Source organism: Sceloporus occidentalis, unplaced genomic scaffold (assembly GCF_023333645.1).
Source record: "Sceloporus occidentalis isolate IW3139 unplaced genomic scaffold, rSceOcc1.0.p SCAF_6, whole genome shotgun sequence".
Classification (NCBI taxonomy): Eukaryota; Metazoa; Chordata; class Lepidosauria; order Squamata; family Phrynosomatidae; genus Sceloporus; species Sceloporus occidentalis.
This window is the reverse complement of record NW_028316986.1, coordinates 62,286,866-62,305,244: the sequence shown is the minus strand read 5'-3', so window position 1 is coordinate 62,305,244 and position 18,379 is coordinate 62,286,866. Positions and strand designations below refer to the sequence as shown.

Genomic DNA, 18,379 nt, shown 5'->3' with positions numbered 1-18,379 from the left:
ACTACAAAAAACAACCTTACTGCAATGCAAACATAACCATTTTAACATGCACAACAAACTCTGAGCTTTGTTGTACTTGTATTTGTATATTAGTATTTGTATATGTGTTTTTTTAATTAATAAAACTTTAAAAAAAATAATGTTTAATTTTTTAAAAAAAATTCTTTAAAACATCATATTTTATCAGATTTTCCCTTTAATCACATGAAACTATGCAAACAAAATTAATCTGTGCATATGATATTGTAATTTAAAGATTATTTTAATTTTGCCAGTTATTTATCTCACAACTATTACCATTAAATTCAGTGATATATGGGAATTATGATTTATGAGTAAATTAGTACAAAAATATTACTAAGGATTGTGTATGAGTGTAGTATAGGAAGAAGTCAATTGGGGGGATGTCACCATGAATTACCACACCAGATGTCACCAACCCTAGTGACACCTCTAACATGAAGAATGAACTCCAGTGCTAGAGAGCAGTAAGCAAAGCAATGGACACCTTTCTGTGGGCTACAAAGCAAGGCAACTCTTTCAAGTGGTCAAGAAGTAAAAAGGTCTTGTATCCACAATCACACACATATAACAGAATTTTGCAGCCTTACTGGAATTCTAATTATGATATGGAATATTTTCCAAAATGCTTACTTGCTTGTCCTTTACTCCTATGATGGTCCTTCTACTGAGCCACTAATAACATTAGTCCGAGGCGGGTCTGAATACAGTATTTTTTAACATTCATAAGTGTGCTATCCTAACACTGATGCTGCTTTATGAAAAGGTTTGCATCCATGCCACACTTCAAAACAATGATATCTAACTTGTTAGAAACCAAGAAGAATTCAGTGTTGTTCATATTTTGCCTATCATCTCTATGTAGTTCATAATTTTTCAATTCTTACAGTATTTTCATATTGCATATACAGTGCACGCTTCCCTTACACAGGGGATTCATTCCAGACCCAACCCCCAGCATAAGGAAAATACTGTGTATGCTCAAGCCCCATTGAAAACAATGGGGCTCATGGTGCAGTCCACATGCCATGGGCACGCATGCCATTGCCACTTCTAGTGTGTGGCTTTCAGCATAAGCTGAAAGCCGCGTATGATGCAGGTGCACTGTACTAGCACTTATGTATCTTTATGACCTCTACACCTTTTATAACAGGACAATGTGTTGTACAAACAAGAGTATAAGGGAGCTCCTTGTGTTTCTGTAAGGACTTAGAATGCAACTTCCAAATTGATGATCAATTAATCTATGCCATAGATAAGCTGCTCCTGAACACAGAAGTATCATTCTGAGCTCTCGTTGATTCTTCAGTGAGCTGGGACAAACAAGAGGAGTTCTCTGGCTCCAGTATTCTGTTTGTGAGCTCAGTGGGCCTTCTGCTGTTGGAAACATCATCATCATCAACATCAATACTATTGTTATTATTACTATTACTACCATTATTATCCTGTCTTTCTCCCAATATAGGGACTCAAAAAGGCTAACAACAAATTTAAAACAGTGCAATTAAAAACAATGCAAAAGCATTTTTTAAAAGTACAAATAGAAAGTTTAAAAAAAATTAAGCAATTTTAACAAAGTTTAAAACATTACACATTAAAAATATTAAAATGTATTAAAAGTATATACAAACCTTAACATCTGTACTGCACAGCTTTTAAAAGCCTATCCTTCGTCAATTTGAAAAAGCCTGACGACACAAAAATGTTGTTGCCTGCCACCAAAAGGAGAGTAAGAATGGAACCATCCTGGCCTCTCTAGGGAGGGAGTTCCAGAGCCTGGGAGCAGCCACCAGGAAGGCCCACTCCTTTGTTCCCATCCAATGAGCCTGAGAGGGTGGTGGGACAAAGAGAAGGGCCTCTTCTGACAATTCTAGTGCTCTAATAGGCTCATAATGCTAAACATAATGCAAAACTAGAGAAAAAAAGGCAATCAGGGAATTTCAGTTCCTTGATGGTTATTCTCATAATTTTGATTAATGTTAAAGATAACTAATCTGTACCAATAGTAGAGATGCGGTGGCTTAGTGGTTAAGATGCCAGTTCTGATGATCGGAAGATCAGAAGGGTGGCAGTTCGAGGTCTGAATGCTGCATGATGGGGTGAGCTCCTGACACTAGTCCCAGCTTCTACCAACCTAGCAGTTCAAAAACATGCAAACACCAGTGGATAAATAGGTACCACTTCGGTGAGAAGGTAACAGCATTTGGTGCAGTCATGCTGGCCACATGACCCCCAGAACAGTCTTTGGACAACACTGGCTCTTCAGCGTAGAAACGGAGATGAGCAATGCCCCCTACAGTCAGTTACGACTAGACATTCATGTCAAGGGACTGTCTTTATCTTTAAACTGTACCAATATTACAGTTTTCACAACTATCCCTGTTTAACAGTCAGTGAGTGGCCATGCAGACCGGAAGATTTTGAATGTTGTTCAAAACATTCATTTTTCCAAGCTTAAGTGATATCTTTGTGAAGGTGGCCTGTTGAGTGCCAGATGAGCTCATGGCACCAGCTTCGCTCTCTGAGTGCTTGACTTCTCAAGGCAATTCATTTTTTTGACCTCCCTTGGTCATCAGGCTGTCCTAGGGAATAGATTCCCAATCTGTTTTGTCTGAAAATACACAACTAAGGTCACTTTATGAGGTCAAAAATGAAATGCAGCAGCAAAAGAAAAAAGAACAGCACTCTCTTTCCAAGACATTTTGTTCTGTTCTGCTGCACCTTGAGTTGTTCTGCCAATCATGGGCAATGTTGTTTAAACAATCCTGTTGCCATGGCAATTTGAAGAGCATCAGAGCCAAGCAGCTATTCTGTGCCCTCTGTGGTATGAAACACAATCACTTGAAATTGCAGGAGCCTGAAAATTACATTTCAATGGTTGTGAGTTTGGCTTGTATTAGCAATACTTCTTTCGCCAGAATCCAAAACACAGTGAAGTCAAGGCTGACAATTTTTGCAACCTAACTACCACCAAGAGATTCATTTCTTGCAACACTTGATTGAAAGCTCTGGAAAGTCATTGTAATTGTGCTTTGATAACTAGCTTTAGCAAATCCGTTTATGTTACCATTCATGAATTCCAACCATACCAGTGGATTCTTTCTCTCCTCCCCCCCCCCCGCCCGCCTTCTCTTATATCCTATATTTTTGGCAGGATATAACATTGGTACTCAAAGCAGAAAATAATAAAAACATACAAATTGTAAACAACCTAACCTCTCTCTCAATGGAGTCCAATAGTCTGGGAGGTGCCACCAAGGAAGCCCACTAATGTCCCTACAAATATGTTTCTGATGGCAGTAGGACCATGGGATGGGCCTCTCTGGAAAATCTGAAAACTCAAGCCAGCAAGTATGGGAGAAAGTGACCTCTCAAATCACCTGGTCCCAAGTCATATGGAGTTTTATAGGTTGTAAAACCATAAAACATTGCCCAAACTGGGACCTTAAAGAATAGCATGTCAACAACATATCCCACTGATGGCATTGTGAACCCACTCCAGATTTTAATTGAGGCTTCAAAGGGATAAAACTTTATTCCTAAATAAGTTCTGCCCCATGGAAAGATCCTTTAAAGGTAACTAAAACCTGGAATGGATGCAGTGTCCCACTGACTTAGGATCTACCAGCTTCTCCTGTGTCCTACCAAATGAACAGGCACTTAATGTTGAATTCCTGATACAGATCACCCATCAAAGCAAGCATAGAAACCAAACTCATGGTGCCACATGCTGATATCTCTACAGAAGAACTCACTCCTGAACACTGACCTTCCCTCCCTCTTCCCACTGTTCTGGGACTCCTTGGAAGTAGCAGCAGCACCTTCAGCTCAGTAGAGACAGAGGTGGGACCTGCCTTTCCCCTTAAAAGGGCACTGTTTCAGCCCCCTCCTCCCTTGTGAATACCAGCCAGCCTGCCTCCTGAGAGGAACCTCTCCTGAATGCTGACCTTCCCTCCCTCTTCCCACTGTTCTGGGACTCCTTGGAAGTAGCAGCAGCACCTTCAGCTCAGCAGACAGAGAGGTGGGGCAGCATCCCCTCCCTCACCCTTAGACTTGGCTTCCGGCCCACGATACTGCTACCTCTGCTGCCCTTTCTCTTGGCGGTCTCTCCTTTACCCACACTGGCCGCCCTGAGGGTCGCGGAGGAGGGGTCGGCATCTTATTATCAAAGTCCTGTCAGTTTCAGGTTCTCTCTCCTCCCCCCAGCTATTCCTTCTCCTCATTTGAATTACACTCCATTAGACTCTTTTTTCCTCTGCAACTTCGGGTTGCCATCATCTATCGTCCTCCTGGTTCAGCATCTCAGTTTTTCACAGATTTCGAGTCTTGGTTGACATTTTTCCTTTCAGATACAGTCCCCTCCCTGATCTTAGGTGACTTTAACATCCACCTTGACGATCCTAAGAATTCCTCAACCTCTCGCTTCAGCTCTCTCTTAGCTTCCTTCAGTCTCCAACCACATTCCAACTCTCCAGCCCATTCCCTTGGTCACTGTCTTGACTTAGTTCTCCCCGCCAAGTGTGTCGTGTCCGACTACTTGGCTTCTGATTTTCCACTATCTGACCATCACCTACTTTCCTTTACTCTTACCTACACCCCACCTCCCCGTCATACCGTCCTCCGCCAGTTCCGCGATCTTCATTCTCTTGACCTTAACCATCTCACTCAGTCCTTGGACTCATCTTTCGCTTCTCTCAATCTTGGGGACTCTACTGATTCAGCTATGTCTTTACTGAATTCTACTCTCTCTTCAACTCTTGACAGCTTTGCCCCAGTTTCTACGCACGTGTCCTCCTCTTCCTCTACGACTAGGCCTCAGCCCTGGATCACTCCCATTGTTAGATTTCTCCGGTCCTGCTCCCAAGCAGCCGAACGTCTCTGGAGAAAGTCCAGGGAGTGGGCTGACTTTATCCATTTTAAGTTCATTCTTTTATCTTTTTCATGCCCCCTGTCGATGGCAAAACAAGACTACTTTAAATCATTGATCTGCGCCAATGAGAGACGCCCTCAGCGCTTGTTCTCCTGTTTCAACACACTGTTAAAACCATCTTCTCCCTCCGTCTCTCCATTATTTTCTCCCTCCGACTTTGCTAATTATTTCATTACAAAGATCACCACCATTCATTATGAGTTAACTCTTCCTGATTTGGCTCCCACCATTAATCTCCTCACCCCTCCTACTAATAAACTCTCTGTGTTCCCTCCTGTTTCTTTGGAAGAACTCTCTTTGCTGTTGAACTCATCCAAACCCACCACCTGCTCTCTTGATCCAATTCCTTCTCATCTTCTAATCTCTATAGCCCCCTCTTTGTTACCCTCCCTCCTCTATATCTTCAATCTCTCTTTCTCTTTGGGTTCCTTCCCCTCAGTCTTCAAACATGCCTTAGTTTCCCCTATTCTGAAAATACCCTCTCTCGACCCTTCTTCCTTGGCTAACTATCATCCAATCTCTCTTCTTCCTTTTCTTTCTAAGGTGTTGGAATGAGTTGTCTATTCACGCTGTCTTGAGTTTCTTGAAACCAACTCCATTCTGGATCCTTTCCAGTCTGGTTTTTGCCCACAGCACTCCACAGAGACAGCCCTTACTAAGATCTCGAATGATCTTTTGTGGGCCAAGGCGAATGGCCTTTACTCTATCCTTGTCCTTCTCGATCTGTCTGCGGCCTTCGACACCGTGGACCACTGTCTTCTAATAGATGTACTCTCTGACCTTGGTTTCTCGGGCCTTGTTCTCAATTGGTTCACATCTTACTTGTCAGATACATCTTTTTCAGTGGTCTCGTGTGGTCAGACCTTGTCTTCTGTCCCCTTATCTGTTGGAGTTCCTCAGGGCTCTGTTTTGGGTCCCCTTCTGTTCTCTTTATACACACTCTCCCTTGGCAAACTTATCAGTTCTTTTGGTTTTTCCTACCATCTCTATGCCAATGATACCCAGCTGTACCTTTCCACCCCTAATCTTTCACCAGAGCTAGAGCAGCAAGTGTCATCCTGTTTAACAGCTGTCTCCCACTGGATGCACCATCGGCATCTGAAGCTCAATATGTCCAAGACCAAGCTTCTTGTTTTCCCTCCTAAGCCCACCCTTCACTATTCCTTTTCTATTTCTGTCAATAACATCTCTATCCAGCCGGTCCAGGAAGCCCGTAGTCTTGGTTTCATTTTTTACTCCTCTTTGTCATTTATCCCCCAGATCCAGACTACAACCAAAGTCTGTAGATTTTTTCTTTATAATATCGCCAAAATCCATCCATATCTCTCAGCTTCCACCACAAAAACACTGGTCCATGCCCTAGTGGTCTCACGACTAGACTACTGTAACCTCCTCTTGGCAGGGCTTCCTCTCTCTCACCTCCACCCATTAATTTCTGTTCAGCATTCAGCTGCACGCATCATTTCACTTGCTCGCTATTATGATCATGTCTCCCCTCTGTTGACCTCCCTTCACTGGCTCCCTTTTCCTTTCCACATCAGGTACAAACTTTTGCTACTCACCTTTAAAGCCCTGCATGGGCTGGCCCCACTTTATTTAACTGATCTTCTCTCTCCCTACATCCCTACTCGTACTCTCCACTCTGGTAGCCAAAGTCTCCTCTCTCAACCCAGGATTTTCTCTGCCCCATCCCAGATCCGTCCCTTCTCTCTTGCTGCCTCCCATTCCTGGAACCTTCTTCCTCTGCATGCACGGCTCATCACTTCCCTAACCAGCTTTAAGGCTGAGCTGAAAACCATATTGTTTAGGGAAGCGTTCTCAGGGAATTTGTGATTGTCATCTGGCTGTCTGATAATGTTCGATGTGATGTGATCTGCTTTTATATTTGATGTTTTTAATTTGTCTTTTCTTTTCTACATGGTAATTTTATCGATTCCTCTAGTTAATTGTTATTAGCTTAGAGTTTACGACTTGGGCAGGCTTTTATATACTCCTTAATTTTACCGACTTTGTACAGCGCTGTGTATAATTACAGCGCTCTAGAAATAAAGTTTAATAATAATAATAAGAAGAAGAAACATGTGGAGGAAATCACAGCATAATGTAAGGTAACTCCTGTAAGGTTCCGGTGTGGTGAAAAGCTTATAAAGGGCAACAAGCTAGCACAGGGGACACAGGGAGCTTCGACTGATTATTTGACAGAGAAGCAGGGTAAAAATAAAGATTTATTTTATTATTTATTCAGCACACCTCAAACACACCTGAACTGCATTTCCTTTTAGGTTCAAATTTGCATGTTATAGTGGCAGCATGAGAAAAGTGCTTTTCGGCACAGGGTTTTATATGCATCCAGCAGTTCATGAAATGCATAAAATTAGTCTTACATGAAAGTCATTTCAAGCCAGTGCCCTTTGCAACAGTGTAACTGGAAGACATGGAACATTGACCTACATGCAACAATTGTTAAATGCTGGATACTTGTAACAATGGACACCAGCAGCCAGCAGTGATAATGTAAACATACAAGTATGTTTAATTATTTCCAGTGTTTTCAGAATAGGAGCAGTCAGTGCAGCCACATACCCTTAAAGAGTCTCAAATATTCTTAAGTCAAACCAGCACTGATTTCCTCAGTGAGGGAAGCAAAGATGTACAGTTTGGAGCCTGTCCTGGGTGTTGAAATGACTAGTGACAGCACCGCATACCAGTGGTTTAATGTGTGAAGTACTTATCAGACTGAAACAACTACAGGGCAGCATCAACAAGATGACTCAACCAACAAAGATCTCTCAGCCTCCTATACGTCATGAGATAGGGAACAGATGGCAAGAGAGACCAAGATGCATCATTTATCTAGAAACTGGGAATGTGCCACTGTGCCAATGGCTGACTCACAAGACCCCTGTCTTTTTAGAGTCTTCAGAGCAAGCATTCATTTGTGGTGATTTTAAGAGGCGACAGAGAACCTAAATAAATTCAGCAGCAGTGCTCATATGCTATTATTGGGTGAGAGGCTTGATGGTTTGCTCATAATATTTTGCATCTCTCTGCCCTGCATTCTGGTGTTTAAGAGCCTGCATGTGGATGGGGAGAAGCAGCACCGTTATGTCTTCATGCTCAGGTTTTCCTCTGGATAAAACAACAACAGAAATACATTTTCCTGAGTAAAATCATACCAGAATAACTAGACTGACATAAAACAAAAATCATTACAGTCTTGCCTCATTTCCACAGGAACAAGCTAAGCTGAGTCAAAAGTCCACATCTTGGAAAAAGGCAAGGGAAATATGCCTCAGAGCTAACAGCCAATCCCATACTGAGTCCACTTGTGGTTATCTTCTAGTCAGTGAAAGCCTGGTACTTTTCAAAATTCTCTTCACCATCTGTCCTCACCTTGATTTAGTAAGGTAAAATGTGAATAAAGGAGCATTTGATTAAAATGACTGCTTTTCACTTCAGATTATTAGGCATTTTCCAAATAAGGTAAGTCCAAGATGAAAATTTTCCAAAATTGCTATAGACTGCAATTACTTTATTTTCTCTCTCTATTTTGCTAATGCCCCACATAGCTCACTCTACTGACCTGGAAAGTAATCAGAATAAATGAAGTACTGAAAATCCAAACAAACCCTTTTAATGCAATTTCATTTTTTCATTTTCATTTGGATTCTCCAAAAACACACGTGGCCCATCTGGTCTCTTTGGCTTTAAAGAAAATGATTAAAGGGTTAATGCTAATGTCTGCCCCTCTTTAAAAATGAAATTTAGAGGGTTATATTTTCTCTGAATGCTCATGTTATCTGAAGCATAGCTTTCCATGTAATGAAATCTGCATTCAGCAATAATCATGGCCCCATCATATCTTGCAAGGCCATACACTGAGGTCAATATATTTTTTGGAAAAAAAGTATTTTCTCTATACGTATACTTATAATTATATTTATCGTCATTGTCGTCATCATTGTCATTGTCATATCATCAAGGTTCCTGGTGAAATAAATAATTGGCCAAAAGGACAGCCCACGTCCTGAAATGTGTAGCATCCCTCCAGCCAGTAAGACTGGGGTGGGCAGTTGAGAAGAGGCATTAACTGCCCTGTCTGTCTGGCAGGCCACACCAGCATATTTTGGATGCGCTAGAAGTGATGCCATTTTGGCTGGTTTGGTGGAATTTTTTATTTGGGGGTTTGGGAGGCTCTGAGTGGTTCGGGGAAGCAACTCACATTTACAGGTGGTTTGGGGAGCTTTTGGCTGGATTGGGAATGAAAAAGTGCCTGGAAATCAGTTTCCTCCTTTTGAAAAAATTAGCAGGTCTGGAGGCATGGGAGTGGAGGAAGTAAAACACCACATTTTCATGTACTTTGTGGGGCTTTGGGGGTGACTTAGAGGCTGTACTTTGGGGATAGGAATCTCAAAATTGCCCTCCAAAATAAAATCATTGGAGTGATTGGGGCCTTAGAGGCTGCACTTAGGGTCCCAAGGACAGCTTGTGGCCCACAGGGCAACCCTGCATTATGTTGTGGAAAGATGTTGGGAGTACTGTGCAATAAAAATATACAAGGAGGGATTGAAAAAGAGAAGTCATATTCTACATACCGAGGGGAAAATGTCCAGCCCGAAGAAACAACAAAGGTGATAGAATGTAAAGGTAGAAAGATTAGCAGTTGTAGAGAGCTTCAAGTTTAAGAATGAAGGCAGAAAAAGATAGAGTAGCAATTTAGGGACTGCAGAAAGGGCATCACATGATCTGTGAAATGTTCATCCATGAAATGATTATCATAGTGGAGTTTTAAGTAAAGGTAAAAGCACTGAAGATAAGGCAAGGCAAGAATATGGAATTCCAGGTATAGTAGAACATAGTCAAGACTGCGGAAGTTATTGAGAGAAAGGAGTAAAACAACTTAACGTTGTATGGAGAAAAGAAAAAATTATCTGATGCCCATATAAATATGTATTCAAAAGGAGGATGTCAGATCAGAAATGATGCCAAGGCTTCCACACCTGGTGAACAAGGTGGAAGGATAAAGGTAGCAAAGTTATCAATGGATAGGGCTTATTTTATTAGTTATTAAATTCTTCTTTCATATAATACTTTTTTAAAAATATTAAATGTTTTACTCCTCTAGGCAATAATATAAAATGCACTTTTGATTCATTCTTCTTTCTTTCCTTTTGCATTTTAGGATTAAAGTGGTTTTTGTTTGTTTGTTTTTTCACAGGAGAAACACAGGAGAATTCTCTATTGGCACCAAGGCCTTTTCCCTTTGTGAATATTTTCAGGGAGAACACAATATATAAGGGAAAGAACTGTATATGGAAGGAATGGATTAAATTTCCTTCCATGTATGTAGCAGTTTCTGTCTGAACAGGAAGACCAGACACTTACTTTGGGATCATTTAAAAATTAGAGGAAGAGTGGCACACTATATAATAAATATGTGTAATCTGACCCAAAGAATGCTGACTTGGAGGCTTTAACCCAAGAGAATAGCAGACAAAACAGGGCTATCCAAGCCTCAAAAGAATATTCTTGAATGGCCATTGAGTGAAGATCATAGATCTGCATGAATGAATATTGTTTGTCTTTACAAGATATAAATTACACAGTACTGAGCAGGGGACATGCAACATATGTTTTCCATAAGTACTAGGGTAAACAGCATTCCAACATGTCAGTACAGATTTCCTGACATCTGTTTTATCCAGGAAGTGGGGCATGATGGATGCAGCTTATGGTTCCAAAGCATAAGAAACCAAAGGCTAAACCAGGATCACAGTCTATCACCATCTAAGGAATTAGTTTGACACTTTAGGCCACTAGAAATATAAATGACTATACGGTTTAACATTAAGTGGTTATATCTGATATTATGGGACATAATTTAAGCTTTTACCTATAGTCCTTTGGATACAAATGTTCACTCCAACCACTCAAAAGAAAGTCGTGTAGCTTAGCAAAATACTGTCAATTGCAATACAGTTGCAATAAAATATCCATATATGTATCCTGCATACAGACTCACAGTTTAAAACATTATAGCTATGTGATATACTGTAATAGGAAGAATGCTACCCATTAAATTAAAAAGAGAACCACAATTAACAAAAATATTTATGTATTTGTAGTCTATACAGTATGACAAAAGCAGTCTTCAGAAGCCATAAAATATTTCACAATATAGTTGATTAAAATTTTGAAGTGTTACCACAACATTCCAGAAATGATAGCAGGAGAAACAAAACTGGCAGGTTTTTTTAAAGCAAGTTAAAACTACTTGGAAGAAGAATGTTTTAAATATACTTCTGAAAGAAGACAGAACCATCCTGTTACCATACCTATTCCCCAGTTAAAGCCAGGATGGACAAACTCTTGATACACTTGTTGACTCATGTGCTTCCTTTCAAGGATCTTTGTGTAGCCCCAAAATGCCTTCCGATTCTCCAGAACTGCCCCTTTTCTTACAAAAAAAGAAACTGTGTGTGTGAGAGAGGGAGGGGGGAATTATCCTTCTGGAAGGTTCTAGAAACATATTTACACCTTCTAAGTAAGTTGCAACCCTCTTGTTCAACAGTTTAAAATTCATGAGAACCCATTAGAAACTAAGGCCAAAAATATGGAAACAGATGGGCAAAAAGTGCCATGCTGTGGGCCAGGTGAGGGCTGAGCATCCACACACTCACAGCCCATTCAGACAGCACATGACTTGATGACATCATTTTGGTGCAGCACCCAAATGGTGCTGTGCCAAAGGGGCATGATCAAGCCACCTGGTAGCAGCTATAACACCACTTCGCAGGCACAAAAAGGATCCAGAAAAACTGGCTCCTGTTTGTGCTCTGCAGAGGCCAGATTAGTGCTGGGGCATGTGTTTGCCACTGCACCGATCCAGGGCAGAAAGGGGTGGCATCTTGCTGCCACTTCTGCCCATTTGTACAGGGCTTACATTTCTGTTCACTTTACCATTAAAAAAATCCATGTCCTCCTCCTCATTGTCCTCAGGGACTTGTGTGTTGTGCATTGGGTTCAAGTAAAGTTAACCCAGTTCTTTGACCTTGGCTAAACTACCAGCTTTCAGCCTTCATTTTCTAATCTATATTTTTAAAATGTCAAGGTTGTTGTGATGTTTCCATGGACATTTCCATGGACATTTAGAACATTTCCATGGATGAGTTGGGATTCAAACCCTGGTCTACAGAGACATAATTCAACATTCAGATCACTACTCCACATTAGCAGTTTACAAGATGGGTTTTGCAGGGCTTTTGGTCATAGCAGCCAAAAACGTGAGTTGTGATGGCTCATTGGACTTCCCATTGTAAAGCACTGACAGGATGCCAGGCCATAATTCCTGGAACTGATACCCAATGCTGCATAGGCATCAAATGAGTCTGTCTTAACTGACTTCATGACAGATCAATTAATCCATATTGAATGAGTCTGAATGATTTAATTCAAATCAAGGCTTCAAAATGTTGAATTAACAAAAGTCCCATTAATTCACCACTGACATCATCTGTAAAAATAATCCAGTAAAATTTACCCCAGTAAATGGTTGGAATACAATTAAATTAGAAGGTATACTTTAATTTAACAAAATAGGATAATGCACACAATACTATAATTAATCTGTAGAATTAATTACAGACCAATCATAGCACAAAAGCTATGCCCCCCCATAACCTCTTCAATGTTAAATTAGACTACAACCACCACCACCACCCGTTTAAATTAGTAGAAGACCTACCAAAAATATAAACACTACTGTGCTCAATAGACAATTTAAACCATTTTGAAATATGTTTACAGTGCTATTACAGTGCGCCCTCGGCTTACGTGGGGGATCTGTTCCAGACCCCCCCACATAAGTCGAATTCTTCGCATGCTCAAGCCCCATTCGCATGAATGGGACTCATGCATGCGGCAGTGCATTCACCACGCCTTGTGCCCTGCACGCTCCCTCCCAGCTTTGAGCATATGCTCAAAGCTGCATATAGCGCGCCCGCGTATGACACTGGCACACTGTATTTCAAAATATTCAATATTGCTCTATTCTACATTTCTATGATGAATATATCAGATTCTCTTCACTTACCATTAGTTCAAGGCATTATATCTGCAATCACCACATTGGAGTTGAAATCGACTATGTAAATCAAGTGGCTCTTCTTATTACTGACATTCACATCTAATCAGCATCAGACAATAACACACCTAAAACCCTTCAGCGTGATTATCTTTGCTGATTGTTTTGGATGATTAAAAGATTAAATGGCAGCTTCCCTGTCAGAATCTGTGCTGAATGCAGTCACACAACTCCTCTGATTTTTGTATGGGGGGGGGCACTTATTGGCCCTGATTCAGAGTTTCAATGAAGAGTAAGAAAGTGGACAAGAAAATGGGGCAAGCAATACTTGAGGAATATTTTTGGTTTTTAGCAGTAGCTCTGTTTGGACATTATCAAAGAGTGAGGCCATTTCACAGTAGTTCTCCTCCTGATTTTTGCATGCACAATACAGATATATACATTAATTTTAATGTTTTAATGATTTATGATTATTGTTGTTTTGATTTAGGCTGTTTTTATCTATGTTTTAGTTGTTAGTAGTGTTTATTTTTAACATTTGTTTTCAATGTTTTAACATTGTATTTTTTAATATATTGTAACACGCCTTGAATCCCACTGTGGAAGAAAGATGTGAATCTTGGAAATAAATAAATAAATATTTGTGGTGGAAATGAAATGTGAATTGATATGTGATAAGTAACAGATTAACTCATTAAATTTCAGATTGCCGTAAATTCAGACCAAATAACCACCAATGGCCTTATACCTTTTCTTGTCACATATCAGTGCCACACACAACAACAAGAAGAAGATTCACATCTAGAAAGAGGCAGGAAGTTTGCACCACTGATCCAACATCCAAATTCACACAGGTTCTTTACCTCTGCCCCAGGAGCTACATATTGAACATAAACATCATGGGGAGAGGGGAATTATGTGTGTATAGGGTTCTCTATGTGTTTGCATCATACAAGCTGGAACCTATCTGAGTCTAAACCTTTAGTTCAAGTGTGTAATAGTATACAGTTTTAAGATAAGTTTGGAAAGTTGCTTGCAAAATTAGTTACTTCAAGTTACAGCACCAAGGCAGCACCAAGGCAGAAAAATAAAATTTAAAAGAATAGTTGATTACAATGTTCTCTTTTATTAAAAAAAGATGCTTTTAGTTTGTTTATTTTTTTAAAAAAAATTAAATATTACAGGCACTTGGACTATAGCACCAAACACCCTTTATCTACACATACAAACTATAACTTTGAAAGCAACAAAAAATGTGTGTTATAGTTACGCCACCAAGAGTGAAGTTGTTTCATTGTATTATAATCAAATGTAACTTAATTATATCTAAGTCATTGAAAAATGAATTATTTAACAGTATTTAATAGAGCCAATGCTGTGTAGTGGCTTGAATGTTGGACTGTGACTTATGACCAGGGTTTGAATCTCTACTCCACCATGAAAACTCACTGGAGGACCTTGGGCAATTCACTCTCTCAGCTTCAGAGGAAGGCAAAGGAAAACCCCACTCTGAACAAATCTTGCCAAGAAAACCAGTGATAGGTTCACCTTAGAGACACCATAAGTCAGAAATGATTTGAAGGTTCAGCAACAACAACAACAATTTATCATTTGTAATATGTTATTTCCAAACTCTGTCTTTAACAAACAACTATAGAGTTTGACTAGAAACTGCAGGATAAAAGTGGCACTCTGCAATGCACAACAGCAATTTATTTGGAGTTGTGGCCTAAAAAGTAATTGTTCTAAATTCTGATCAGGATTGAACATGTTCATCTTTATGTTCAGGACATGATCAACAGAATACAAGTATAAATCTGTGCATGCATATATCTACATCTTCAAGCACTGATGATGTTACAAACGATTGCAGCTTGTTGCAACAGATGAATTAAAGAGGGTTTAAACATTAAATTCTTTCCCAATTCAGATCTACCATGTACAGAATTTTACTACATCTACTGCTTCAACCCAGAAATCACTGACTGAAAAAGGTGATGTACTCATCAAGCATACGATTGATGCTGGACTTTCTGAGTCTAAAGATCACTCTCTTGCAGGTGGATAACAAAGAAATAACTAGAAGAGCTGCCTGCACCAGAGCACAGAGAGATGACAGTTGCCACTCGGGTCATCAGTGTCACAGTGGAGCCAAAGATACCTAGATAGTTTGATACTCTTCTGTTTAAAACTGAAAATTCAGAACTCAATCTCGATATTTTTGGTCAGTAGGGAGGAAGGCTGCATAACTGCACAATATAACATTCTGGATCAAAGTAAGTACAGTGGGCCCTTGCTTTACGCAGGGGATCCATTCTGGATCCCCCCCCCCCCCGGTGTAAGGCAAGTTACACGTATGCTCAAGCCCCATTCACATGCGCTGAGGGCATGTGAATTATTTGTTTATGTCGCATGGCTTTCAGCACAAGCTGAAAGCCGCGTATGATGCGGATGCACTGTATTCAGTCCAATAGCCCCTAATATACTGCTGTGACAGATGACCATAGTGTTAATATAAAATCTTTTTACTACCTATTTGCTATCAACATAATTTGAAGTGTGTGCCTCTTTATATTCAATGGCTGGGACACTCAAAAATAATCTATATTCAAACTGAGCATACTATATTGTCCCTTTTGCTTTCTTTAGTTACTTCACCAAGTACGCATGCAGACAGACTTCCCTGTTTTCCTTCCTTTGCCCTGGCAGTCCAGTATAAGGTCTGTAGTCAAGGTTGGATTTTGGTGGTTGGTGCTGTAAAGCAATTCCAACCCCCCCCCCCCCCCATGCTGCACATGTCCTAGCTCTCCTCCCTTTAGTGGAGTATCTTTGCATTGCAGTGCATTAGGCTTAATGGCACAGCTGAATGGAGAGGAGTTCTCCCCCCAGCCACAGCTAACCAACTGTAGGTGGGAGACAGTTCTGGATAGCTTCCCCAAGCAGTGCCACCAGCAGCAGAAGCTCAACAGCTGAAAAATGGTTCAGGGTCATTTGTAAACACCATCAACCTTTGAAGAAAGAGAGCACTCTCATCTATGCAGGATCATTTCTCCCCGGCAGTAGCATAGGTTTCCCAGCCAAGTAAGGGCTCTGGGGAGCAGCACTGATAATCCAGCATTGCCCATCAGGAACTGCATTGTGATTAACCCAAGGCTTGCTGAAATCCTGGCTTGCATCTGCCACAAACATAACACACCTGAGGACCTCATGAAATATTTGAGGTTGCTTTGAAAAAGCAGGCACCTACATTCTTTTGTTAAACCAAAGCAAAGTCAAAATGCAGTGGCCAAGTGACCAAATAAAGTAAAGCCTCAGAACTGCTCCCAAGCAGATCTAGATTTAGGTCACCAAAAGAAAAGGAAAGTACTTTTGGTACGGAGATTCTAAATTTGTTCCCTTCAAAATACTTAAGAATTAAACTGTGTGTCAATTCCTGATCAAACTCTAGTGTACCTGCAAGATTACAATAAAAACTTTCTTGACCTTAATTTTTCCCTGACTAACTGGGGATAAGTTATTAAAGTGTTTAAGAGAAATGTTGTACACAGTTCTCTCACCCCAGGGTTTCTAATTTTTTTGCCACTGCCCTTTTTGAGTGGCAACAGAAAAGATACTGAAAGTTTGCCTATATATGACTGTATACTTGGTTTCAAGGGACAGAAATACTTCATGTGTATTGTATAATTTATTAAAGGATTGAATGGGCACTGAAGGAATTGAACATGAGGATCTTGTCGTCAGAGGGAACTCTAGAGCCAGATCTAATGGTGGCCACTTGCTGAGACTAAATCCAAATATTTCTTCTGAATGTTTGAGAGAAACTACTAAGACACGCAGCCAATTGGTTATTATTTGATCTTTTTACAAATCATGTTTTTGTCAGAATCTGAGCATTTCCACATATTCTGGCATTAGGAAATCTGTAATTTTATTATTTGGTGTGGCAGTTTTGCCTAAAAGACAGACACCACAACTGGTGGCGCAGTGGTTAAATGCCTGTACTGCAGCCACTCACTCAAAACCACGAGGTTGCGAGTTCAATACAAGCAAAAGGGCTCAAGCTCAACTCAGGCTCACATCCTTCCTGGGTCACTAAAATGAGTACCCAGCTTGTTGGGGGCAATTAGCTTACAGTTGCAAACTGCTTAGACACTGCTAGTTCGATATGAAGTGGTATATAAATGAAGCTGTTTGTTTGTTTGTTTATACTGAATAAATATGCTTCTAGCTGCTTTGGGGGTGTGCATCATCTAAACACCACACCTATAAAGCAGCCAGAAGCTGCTTTATTTGGGCCATGCGTTTTGTGCCATTGATGCATAAGATAGAAAAGCCCCATGATAGTTTCACCTTAGGGTCACCAGGAACCAGTGCTTGGAAAGGAAGGAGGGTGCTCTGGGCCCATAAGTAACTTGGAGGCACACAACAACAACAACAACAACAACAACAACAACAACACTTGGAGGCACACAATAACAACAACAACAACAACAACAACAACAACAACAACAACCATAGTAAAGCACAGAAGGCAGAGCTCAAGAACAAGAACAAAGAGGGCCAGTGTTTTGAGCGTGCAACTCTGGAGACCAGGGCTTGAATCCCAGCTCGGCCATGAATCCCACTTGGAGACTTTGGGCAAGTCACACTAACTCAGCCTCTGAGGAAGGCAATGGAAATCCCCCCTCCACCTGAGGAAGCTTGCCAAGAACCCCCTGATAGGGTGACCTTAGGGTCACAATAAATGACTTGAAGGCACACAACATCCCCACACACATGCAGGTCACACTCTCTCAGCCTCAGAGGATGGCAATGGCAAACCCCCTCTGATGAAACTTGCTGAGAAAACCCTGTGATGGGGTCACAATAAACAACTTGAAGGCACACAACACACACCCAGCTCCCACTCTCTCAGCCTCAGGGGACGGCAATGGCAAACCTCCTGTGATGAAACTTGAAGGCACACAACATACACACACCCAGGTCTGTGAGGAGGAAAGGGAAAAGGAGAAGGTGCCTCAGGGGGCAGGACTTTTGGCCAGAAGATCCACGCCCCTCCTTGTTATGGCTCGATTTTCCACAGGAGAACTGGGCCGCAACAAGTAGCTGGGCTGGCCACCACGTGCCCTCAATGATGGCTTCACAGGCCAGAGAGAGCACACATGCCATAAGTTCACCAATATGGACCCAGACTATTATCAGTGCCATAAGGACATGTTCACCTCTGCCCTTTGCAAGAACATGCTTTTGTTTTTTTGAACTCTCCATACAACAATACTGAGGTCATGTTTTGCTCCATCCAGAGGTATTTCCTTCAGCTTTAGGAGACAGCCTCCAAGTTAAGA

The 18,379-nt window shown here is 40.9% G+C and overlaps 1 protein-coding gene across 11 annotated transcripts in view; it reads right to left on the bottom strand.

The window, feature by feature from the left end:
• The window catches only part of RGS7 (regulator of G protein signaling 7), a 229,671-nt gene that overhangs the window by 102,959 nt on the left and 108,333 nt on the right, over positions 1 to 18,379 (bottom strand). The gene's annotated exons all lie outside the window — the stretch shown is intronic.